The 12071-nt window shown below is 33.7% G+C and overlaps 1 long non-coding RNA gene across 1 annotated transcript in view; it reads right to left on the reverse strand.

The window, feature by feature from the left end:
- The window catches only part of LOC134538261 (uncharacterized), a 54070-nt gene extending 46805 nt beyond the window's left edge, over window positions 1–7265 (reverse strand). The window contains exon 1 of the long non-coding RNA XR_010076115.1: window positions 6322–7265. This is a non-coding gene — a long non-coding RNA (uncharacterized LOC134538261). The remainder of the gene's footprint in view (window positions 1–6321) is intronic.
- Window positions 7266–12071: the final 4806 nt, after the last annotated feature.

Consider the following 12071-nt stretch of genomic DNA (forward strand, 5'->3'; position numbering starts at 1 on the left):
ATGTTAAGTTTTTTTTATCTACATACAAAACTGAGAATGAAAATTTTATGAGATTAGGTACTTACTTACCCAAATGTATTATTGCAGACAATTAAGCTTAGCAGGATTAATGTTTTAATATTCCAACTAGGTGTCTAACTTGAAGATAAAAAGTACTTGTAAACCTACCCACAAAAAGTTAATGCACACTTTATAAATAAATAAACAAACAAAGTCTTTCACCAACACTACAAATATTTGCTTTGGCGATCTTTGAAAGACTTAATTTCCTCTCCTAGAAACACAATTTATTTTCTTTGCATTTTTGCTAAGTGCCAGTTTTTTCTAATTATTTTATTTCTATTGAAATTCTTTTCTTTTTCAGCACATTCTTGGCGTTGAACTGCATCAGCTTCCATCCCTGTCATGTGCCTTTTTTGTACCAAGTGCTGCAATTTTCAATGTTATTCTCTCGTCTCTAACATTTGACTGCAAAGCTATTTCAGGATCCAAGCATGATATACCCTTCATAAGTGCATATTTAAACCAGTTTTTTTTTTTTTTACATAAAACCTGCAAAAAGTTCTACATTCTTGACCAAACTTAAGGAAATCAATTTCTCTTACTTTCATCTTAATTTTTTACAAGGCTTCCATTATAGCAAATCCTAAATTCACCTCTTTGGCAGTAAGAAGATTTTTGGATTCTGAAATGTATATACTTGTTACAGAGCTAGCAGCATTCATTACTTCTGCCTTGACAAATCTTGACATGAGAGCTTCCAGTATATGTTTTAGTGATTCATGCAAAAATGGGGCCATTGGACTATCTGACAAATTCTGCCAAAAAGGCTCTACTTCATTTGCTAGAGCCAGGAAAATGTTAAGCTTACAAATTAGCGGTTTATCTTTAACAGCTGAAACCCCGGTATGGAAACTTACATTTTGTAGTCAATTTCGGATCCTTTTTCACAGCATCAAAATACTGAATGACCTTAGGTAATATCTGAATTGCTCTGGTCACTACTTTTCTATTTTCACCTAGCTTCATTTTTGTTTAATTTTGATGGCACAAACCACCAATTAGCCAATTTTCTTGAAAGCTTGTGTTTTTACGAATAGGAGGCATTATCACAAATAAAATATAAAGACTAAGAAATAACTAATGTATGCCACCCTAAATAATACCTTTCCTCTTGAAAATAGGTATACAGTGAAACCCCTCAAATCCCAACTGATTGGGGCCATGGGCTTTCGGATTTCAATTTGTTTGGATTAGCCGAAAACTATCCATAACATAATAACGAGCCCTCATTACGGTATAGGACTGTACACTGAGTGAGACAGAATTGTTTAGGCGTGTGATGAGCGAGGTTAGTGTCCTTGACTGATGAGGAGAGGCGGGAAGGTAGGTGACCATATTGATGTTTGACAAACCTGACTGAAAATAGAATACTACCCTAACAGTTTTGTAGTCAGTCAGTTTCAGTCTGCTGTTCTGTGTCTCCTGTCACTGCACCGCTTAATTTGTGTGCTTTTTTTTTTTGAGTTGTGTTGTTATTGAGTTTTTAATCGAGTGAGTGGTGTTGATTATTTTTTTGATTTTAAATTATGGTTAACAAATGAAAACACAGTTCTTGTACAGAAGAACAAAAACTGAAAGCTTTAAAGCATCTGGACGCTGGGGAAAGTTTGACAAAATACAAGTGTGAACTTACTGCAGAGATCTGGAAGAGGCTTTGGCCTAGCCTCGAGTTCGAGAAAACACCTACACCTACACCTGTCACACAAGACAATAACACTGAGCTCCTTCATCTTGTTCAGCAAGCACCAGGTTGTGAGGATGCTGGAGAAGGTTGTCTAGAGGAGTGGGCAAGAGTTGATGTCAATGAAGCATGCAGCGAACATGGTCCAAAGTCAACACAACGGCAATGTAGCTAGTGACAAAGAAGAAACTTCGACAGTCAATGTGACTTATACTGATGCTGCCTCTGCTCTTTACATCACCTCACGCTTCGTAGAACCACACGCAGCACCCACGCCAAACAATGTCATATTCATTTGACGCTGGCGCGCAATTGTGTCAGCAGGAAGGTTTTTGTCACTTCGGCAATTGAAGATAACAGATTTCAAGTCAAAGATTAAGTGATATTGTGTGTTTCTATTATTTCATTGTTTTAGCACAGTATCTGGGTCATTATCAAAAAAACGTACAATTTCATAGCATAAAAATATTTCTGAAAAATTTCTTTTAAACCTTTTCATAAATAGTTGTAGAAGAGATATTACATTTAGTAATTGATTTATAATATTGGTCAAGATCATATAGTTCTGTATCCATTTTTTTTTAATATTTGAAAAAATTCCTTGTCCACGGATGTGACAATATGGTACACGGACATTAAAACACTGTACATAGGCATGACAACATGACACACAGTCATGACAACATGATACAGACATGACAAAAGGATATGATTGAATTAAATGCCTATACAAAGGAATTTGTACACAGCTATCTGTTTGTGATTTAAAGTACATTACCACTGTGTGAGGTGTCACTTGATTTCGAGAGCCACCAAAGTGAACCGACTGAACTTCTGTAGAATATTTACAGTTGTAATTTTCTGAAAAGTCTACATGCAAGAGGACTTCATCAGCAGACAAAGAATTTTTTATGTCACTTGTGATTCTGTGCTGGTGGTTTATGTTAGCTGTATGCTGCCTAAACTTGTCAAGCAGATTCTCAAAATCTGACACCATTTTCCTTTTAGTACTGATAACCTCTTCTTTTACAGTTTTCTGGCACTGGCAAATTTTAGCTTTTGTGACAACTTCTACTTTTTTGGTGACCCACTGATAATATGTTACTTCTTCATCATCAAATGCATTCCACTGTACATTATAGTCTTTGCAGGTAGAACATGTTTTTTCCAAACATTTTTCCTCCAGTTTTTCTTCACATGTAATCCTTGCAAGAATTTCATTGGATGATTTTTCTGCAATCATCCGAAGAGTATTTAATTTTTTTACCATGAGTTCAAAGTTTGCATAAAGTTTACACAGGCAAGTTTGTCTGCTCGTGCAATCTGGCGCTATAATCCAGAATGGACGTGAGCGACATAACGTAGTGTAACTTACATGTTGCCGTTCTGGGTTACTTGCTTTATACTTTTTATGAAGATTTTTTAATGAATCGCAGAGCAGCCGCTTTTGCTTCTTCTGTTTGTGTCTTGTAATTGTCTCTTTCTTTCCACTGCACATCCTGCTGTTTTCATCTCTTTCCAAGAAACTGGCAACAACATCATTTTCTGATTGCTTCATTTTATTTGCCTTATCATGCATTGCTAGTGTATTTTTCGCTATCCTTTGAGAGGTCAGTGAACCAATACAGTGAAGGAATCTGTATTTCTTGATTATTTTTCCTGTAATCATTCTTACTAAAATGTTTTTCTTGGCTACCGAGTGTATTTGTTTAAAATTTTTTCGTAGTTGTTTACTTAACACAGAGCAAAACTCAATGGTTCTTCTAACTTTCGGACTCACTCTATGTCCTTTAAGTAATTTCCGTACTTCTTTCTTCGGTGTATCTTCCTTTCTAGTGTCTGCAAGTCTGTAATACTTTTTTCTATACTTACTTGCTTTTTTATTCAATGCTTCATTTTCTTTTTTAAGTTTTGTCATTTGTTCTTTGAGTATTTTCATATTGTTTCTCATCCTTATTTTGCCAGCTTGTACCCTTGAAGAGGAAGGTACAAGCTCTGGTGTATGTGGTTTTTGTGGGATGTGAGGTATACGTACTGTAATCAACTCTGGTTCCATTATTTTTCTCTCTCTACATTTTTTGGCCCTTTCACGCCATTCCTTCCGCATCTTTCTTTTCTCCCCATCATTCATGTCTGTAATTTTTTTCTTGTAGCTCTTTTCCTTTCAGCATCTTTTTTCTTTAACTCGCAATGCTTTTCTGGGTCATTCTTTAACTTTTCTCTAGCACGTCGCATGCTTAGTTTCTTTGTCTCTCTTCGTTTATCTAGTTGCTTGTTTGATAGTTTCTTTTTTACAATTTTTCCCAATTTCACAATTCACTGAAAATAAGAAAACAGTGTTTTTAAAGTTGCAGCAATAATGAATAATGCCTTATCAAACAAGGGGGAAATAATGCACTGAGTGACTTAGGCTTCTATTGTTTTTGTTAGTAAAATACAGTAAACTCCCGCCAGTCTGTGGTTCGAGAATCTGAAATATTCAAAAATCAGGGTATTTCCGAAGTTGCTTGATTGTTATTGTCTTGATGTGTTGCAAGTTGTATTTTCACGCTTAGCACGATTTGTGGTTTAGAAACAGTGGAATGTTTTGTCATTTTAAAGAAAAACAAAAATTCTAGCTCTCATTGTGCAGCAGCCCTATCTGCCATTTGAGGTGTTAATTTCTCAAGTGACTTGTTTATTATGATGTTAAGGTGTTTTACATTTTCAAAAACTTTACAGACCTCATTTTTATAACTATACATTTTTTGGTACATTTTAATAAAGAATATTCAAAAATCTGAAAGTCATAAACGACACCCGCGGATATTTGCGATAGTTTACTGTACTTAACATGCAAATGCTTTCAATCAGTGGCTCAATGTTATAAATCAGTTTCATAACACTTTACGTCAGTTGGAAAATGTAACTTAACCAGACTATTTAGTGTGTCACTGAGCTTATTATATCAAAAAATAAGTTATGTAAGCTAAATATGCTAGAAACTACAAAGCAAATAATAATATAATCATGTCTGTGGACAAATGGTCATGTCTGTGGACATGCAATGTCCACGGATGTGATGTCCACGGACAGGATGAATTTGTCAATATTTTGCAGTACAGAGAAGATATTTTATATTAAGAATACAATGTGTACAATAGAAACCTTTTCATGAGTAACAGCAATCATATTTACGATAACATTGCCTAAATACCTTTTTCTATTAGTTTGTTTAATGCCACAGACGTGACAAGTTGATCTAAACACTGCTCAAAATTTGTGAACAAATGTAGAATATACCATATTGTAACAACAAGACATAACATAAATTTGTTCCTGTGCACAAGATGGCTGCTCTTTTGTACTACATTCAATAACCATTGAACAATGGCGCATTCTAGTGGCTTTTTTAAAAAGTTTCATTCATGTCCACGGACAGGACTCTAAACCTTGTGACGCATATTAAATAAGTCATACAATAAATAATAATTTGATAAAGACAAATGTAATCGTGTATGTGTATTCTAAATATTTTTATATTTATACACTATTTATATCAATTACCATTAAATGCTGAAACATGACATTACATAAAGACAAAATGGTAAAACTGCAGGTTGTGACATGCCACGGACGTGACATTTACTACTATGTAGAATTTTTAAAAATATTCTTTACCTTTTTTTACACATTATGATAATCTTACATTATGTTCTATAAGTTATAATATTAGTTTAATACCATAAACTAAGTTTTATATGTAGAATTATGTTCATAATAATGTGTGGACAGTGTTTTGTATGTTTTTTTGATAATGACCCATCTATAGAATTTCAATAACCAAATTTTACCTGGATGACAAGTATGTAGACACATTTACTCTTGGCTACATACTTCTTAGATAATTTTCAAATTATGTAAAATAAGGTTATAATGTAGAATATATAATTGTTTTAAGACTAAATAAATTTCTCTTAGTTACTACGTGTGTTTTACAAACAAATTTGTCAACAAAAAAAAAACTCGTTCGGATTTGAGGGGTTACTGTATATTATAAACAAAAAAATTCCCATGTTTACAAAATTAAGAGTCTAATACGTAATAGTTAAATGCAGCAACTACACTGCCACTGTCCACATGGTAGGGAAGTCGGATTCATACAGTTACAAATAACTCATTTTCTTATCTATCGTCCGTGACATAAAAGTGCCCATAATTTATTTTGCCTTTAATTTTTTCAACACGTTATCAGGTCCGTATTTACCCTAATAATCCTAGCATTAATTAAAAATTTTCATTAACAAGTTTCATGCAAATACATATCTATATAAATTTTATTGCGTAACTGAAAATTGTAACACGTTTACATACCACAACGCGAGAAAAAAGCAAACGAAGTATTTATTAATGTAAGATGGCGTCAGCCCGTGTAACGGTTTTCTTAACTGCAGAAGAGCGCCCTTTCATCTCGGCCAAGAATGTCAGAAATCAATGCTACATTAAAAAGATTACAAATCCAAAATTTCGGGAACAGCTGAAGAAGCACATACAACAAATCCTTGCCTTTAAACAAATTTTTAATTTCAAAAACATACCTTAATTTTCTTCTTCAGTAACGTTTAACACCTCCCGCGAAATGCCTGATTCAAATCAGAGAACAAGATGTCAGTTGTCCATTTTGAAACCACAGGTTAACCAACAATAGAGCACGAAAAACTTGTGCTATGCAGCTTTGCCAAATTTTGAATACCTGCGCACCATGCTATTTTCAAAACGTATGCGCAGATTTGGGCTAATATGGTAACTTGCAGAAATAATTTTGAAAATGCTATATTTAAATACATGTGTCTACAACAAAAGTCGCAATTGAAGAAACCATTAGGATGCAGAAACAAACTTTCTCAAAAATTTCCCTGACAGAACCAAAAATTCCCTGACTTTTCCAGGTTTTCCACAACCTGTTTTTAATTCCCAGGCTTTTCCAGGTTTTCCCAGTCTGTGACCACCCTGAACATAACCTCCATAAGGGACAAGATTTTATGGTTTCATTTTTAAAACATGAGATTTCTGTCTTATTGTTTTTACTTTAAAACAGTCTTTATTCGTAAAAATATTGTATTTTTCAACAATTATGGGTAAAATATCTCTTTATACTTATTTCACCAATATACTCTCATTTTGACTAATACATGATGAACTTTTACAATAAAATCATTAGCATTACTTAATTTGACGCAAAAGGCAGAACGGTGTGCCGGTATCTCTCTTTTGGAGGGGAAAAAAAAAACAATATATAAAAACATTTCTTCAATCACATATTACTCTGTTAGTGAGCAGAACCATTCACAGGTTGTAATGATTGATTATGATGTGAGGCTAAGGTAGTTTTTTGTGCTTTACTATTGAGGGTTGGAAGACAAATTAATCATGTAAGTGTAAATGTGCTTTTTTTTACTGCTTATATTACTTTACTTGAACACTTTTTTTTTTAAATTTTGCAAAATGCATAATTTGGAATTACATAAAATGTTGCAGCGTCCTTGGCGAATAATTCACCGACGTTTCGGTTGACATTACAGTCGCCATCATCAGGGAGCAGTTACCTACTGTAGTACAGTATAGCAGGTAACTGCTCCCTCATGGTGACTGCAATGTCGACCGAAACGTCGGTGAATTATTCGCCAAGGACGCGGCTACAACCCAGAAGCCAAAGCTACTTCAGACAATAACAGTGAAAGCCAGTGAACATTATTAAATAAAATGTTTACATTTTGGTATAATCAAAGAATTTTTTTTCAGGCCAAAATTTAAGAAACCACCCCCTTCCTTGAAAATTACAGTTCCGGCACCTTGATTTCTATAAATCTAGCACTGGTAATAAGCACATCTAAGACAAAACTACTCTATTGACTAAATATACATCTGCTAAAAATTTTGTGTTTGAAATATGTGCTAACTTCATTAATGTAAAAAGTGTTACTAAAACAAGACGCAAGATAAACAACTTAATACAATTTTTTTTCAATCCTCGTAGTTTATAGTTTGGTAGAAAATTAATGTTAAAAAAATTACATTCAATTAATTTAATATAAAAGATAAAATTTTTGTAATTTGAATAAGTTTTGTCTAATTACTGATCAATTTCATGTTTTTAGTTATATTTTGGTGTTATTTAGGTTTTATCACAATTCACCATATAATCTTGTCCTTAGTCCAAATATATATACAACCCGAATAGCAACTTGCTGACTCATCTATAAAAATTCTTCTGCACTTAAAATGAACGGTTGATTAGTTTAGATACGTTTAAAACAGTGTACAACATTTAAATAGTTTGTTAGGATAAGTTAACTACATTTAAACAGTTTGTTGGGTTGGGTTTTGTAGGCTAACCAAAGAAATTTAGTTTTTAAAACATACAATTTGCAGATTTTACACAGGAATTATATTTAAAAAAAATGTTTAGGGCTAGTCCTAACTTTATCTTATGATTGGTCCATTTAGACACTGAAATTGAGATTACAAGCATGATAGATTTTTCAGAATGGATACCAGATAATTTATTGTTCATTAAATTATTCTTAAAACTCCTTACGTGTAAAAACCAATAATAATGACTACCTTTAGTCAATAATATAATTTGTCATTTTTCGTGGACAGTTAACATTTTTCATGCCACACATACACATAGAACCGTGCACCTAGAGCTTAAAATGTTCCCTTTGCCAAAATATATTTAATTCCTTATCTCTAGTAGAATAAACATGAATCTAGGTTAATGCTTTAAACTCTACACATAACATAATGTGCTGAACAAAATTAGTGACATTTCCATTTAAGTAAATGCATAATTTGTTGTAAAAATTATGTCAGCTACATTTAAAATACTGTAAACCTGTTTCAAATAACTAACAAGGGAAAAGTAAATCACATAAACATATAAGTACAGCAAAGCATCCTGAAATGCTTGAAAATTTATAAATGCTAATAACCCAGTAGAAATTTTTAACACTTTCAAAGCACAATGTTAAATGTTATTTGCCATCTCTAACCACTGTTGAAATTCCCACTGCTATAATTTTAAAAAATTTGCTTATGAGGATGAATAAATAGCAAAGGACAGTATAGAAGTTTAAAAAAGGATCAAAATTCATGTGGTTGTCTGGGAGGCTAAGCTTACAAAGAACGAGAGACGAGCTAATGCCTCTTTTGAAGTCAATACAGACCTTTCTTCATAGGTACATTGTGGACAAATGGTTGTCTAAAATTTTGGTCTCCTGACTTATTTTATCTGTGTCTACAATACCTTCGTTACAGTCACTTCTTGAATCCAAGGTAAATTTTCTTATTTTTTTATAAATGTTTCAAATATCTATGTTTAACTTATACTTGCCCTATCAAAATTAATGATATCCATAATTCCGTCTCATTGCAATTTATTGTAGCATTATTGGCTTAAAGTAAAAATTTTGTTATAAATATGGATTTAGTGTTTTTTTACCCAGTTTAAATTATTTCCTCCCTTTACAATCATCAAAATTAGAATATTTTAGGCATTTGAAAGTGCATGTATTTCTACCAAATAATATAATGACACCACATGTCCTATGAACATGTAAGTAAGATATTTAAACTTATTTTAATAATTACGCAAAACACAGGAAACATGCATTTTTACAGTAAATATATACAGCTACAGACCCCATGTAAAGGTTCGGGGATGAAGCCCCCAACCAGCTAAAGCAAGTTTTTATCTATAAAGTTGAACCCAATTGGCTGCGTGGCATGTTATCATCATCACCTTTTGGCAAGGTACCTACAATAAAGTTGTACACAAATTTTCAGTCATAACTGAAAGAAATCTATGAACACTACGACACTAGCTGCCCGAGCGAAGGGACACAGAACGTCTTTCCACTCGTTCGGTGAGTTTTCCAGAGCAGGAGGAAACGAAACTCCCAGCGGAGGTGGCAAGCAGTGGTGCTCCCTAAAGGAAGAGAGCCGAGACGCGGCAGAGAATCTGCTCGCGGAGCGTTGTGGATCACCGTCCTGAGTAACAGGAGAAGGAACTAACGGAAAGGGTGACCACTCGGCAAGCTTCACCAGGGGGTCGTCAAGACGTGGTGGGAGGTGGGATCGGCGAGGAACGATCTGCGGTCAGGCCACCAGCAGAGAGCGAGTGGAGAGAGTCGGCACGGCTCTGCGAGCGACCACTCGCCGAACTTCTCCTGAGGACAACTCGGCGCGGGCGGTAGGTGTGTCCACTCAGCAAGTAGGAGCAGCCAGCTGCCAACCCTGAGCTGGGACGTAAAACCCCGGTACTAAAGGTGACTGAATTATTAATGTTGAGTTGCACATTCCGGCTGCGAATAGGACAACTTGATTCACGAATAAATTTTTCATGACAAAGGCACTTGTATGAAAATACTTAAATTGATTCTGGAGAAGTGTTCATGTACTGTGCCTCTTAAGCAAAAGAAAAAGACTAGTTATAAAACATCAGTACAAACTTTGTGATTTTATCTTGAATAACAAGACGAGTTCTGGACATTTTAAATACAAAAAATTTTATCCTTGGGATGCTTACGATTTTTAAGAAAGTTTGACACTCGGTTCAACCAAGAACCAAAGAGTTAAGGAGTGGATAGAGTAGGTATCCATGATACATGATATGGAATCCTTAATCATATTTTTATTTTCTGTTTCCTAGGCAACTAAAGTTGGGCCCACTGCATCGCCTAGGGAAGTTGTCATGGTGGATATGGCAAGATGTGTGTAACGGCTAATGTAAAGGAAGCCCACGCTTTATATATTTTGTTGTGGTAATTATAATAAATAGTATTATTGAGAAATGTACTCTCTGTTATCTGGTCCACCTATTATGAAACCCTGTTGCCATAATATGCAATAATGGAAAAAAAAATTGTAAACATTCTGTGTTTGTGTTTTTATTTCCGAATGTGGTGGCTGCTATCTTTAAGTGTATATTCAGTTCCTGAGCCATGGAACGAAAAGGCGCAGTGGTAAGACACTGGACACACATTCCAGTCCGTCCATCCTGATTTTGGATTTCCAAAGGTTTTCGTAAATCACTCCAAATACTGGGATGGTTACTCACAACAGAAAATGACAATTCCTTCCTTAAAGGGGTAGTGGGGAAACAATCCAATTAGCTTTGGCGAACCGTGAGACAATTTACTGCATTGCTTTCATGCTGCTAGATGGCACTACTGTAAATTAGTTTCACGTACTTAGAACGTAGGCACACTCAACTCCGGCAGATTCACTGCAATCGCTTATCTCGCACATTTCTTACCAGTTTCCCATATTGTCCCTATTACAATATTAGGTAGTGTACAAAATTAATTTGGTTCTAATATTTGTGGTTTTGCACATTATTTTAAATAAATAAATAATATAACTATATTTAATTGTTAATAAAAGTTTTTTTTTTTTTTTTTTTTTTACAAAAATGTCCCCTTTTTATGGTTTTTATTACTTTAAAAGCATATTTCTATGTCAATTCCAGCATATATTGAAAGCATTAAATCATGTAATATACAGTTTTGGATTAACTGTTTGTATGTAGCATTCATCTTCAAACATTATTTTTCATATATCAGTCATCAAAATCAATAAAAATTAGTTTTTCCCAGAACCATAGAAACCAGTGTTTTTCAAGGTTTAAAACACCTAATTTATTTTTAAACTTATTTCTGAATGCTATAATAAAAAAAAATAGTATTTGAAGACGAAAGCTATATACGAATGTTTAATCCAAACTGCATACCACTTGATTTAATGCTTTAAGTACACACTAGGACTGACATAAAAATATGCCATTAAGTTCATAAAAAAATTAAAAATCTGTTTAGAATAATAAACCTTTTATAAACAATAAAATATGGTTAAATCATAAATTTGTTTCAAATCAGGTGCAAAAACACAAAACATTAGAAAACATAATTCTGGCTAAAACCCCCTTAATATTATTTTATGTTCTCTCTTTTTTTTTAAAAAAAAAAAAAAGTTCTGTGCAGTTACTTTTGTCTCAGACTGTACAGGTGAGCAACCCCAGTTCAACTTAAGTTTCTTAGTGCTGACCAGCGGAAACTGGATTAATGCCTCTATGAGCATTACATATACAGGGAAAAAAAGATGTAAAATGTTAAAGTATATATCCAGAAGACATAAAAAAAATTAAGTCAAAACACCTATTAACAATGTTCTGGCACAAAATGTTTTCCAGTATAGCTAATGTTGCAAGATGAAGTTGCTCTAAAACATAGCAAGTTTCTGAAATCATAAGAAGTTAATGTCAATACAAAACTCCAGATCTCTGAAA

Source organism: Bacillus rossius, chromosome 13 (genome assembly GCF_032445375.1).
Source record: "Bacillus rossius redtenbacheri isolate Brsri chromosome 13, Brsri_v3, whole genome shotgun sequence".
Taxonomy (NCBI): domain Eukaryota; kingdom Metazoa; phylum Arthropoda; class Insecta; order Phasmatodea; family Bacillidae; genus Bacillus; species Bacillus rossius.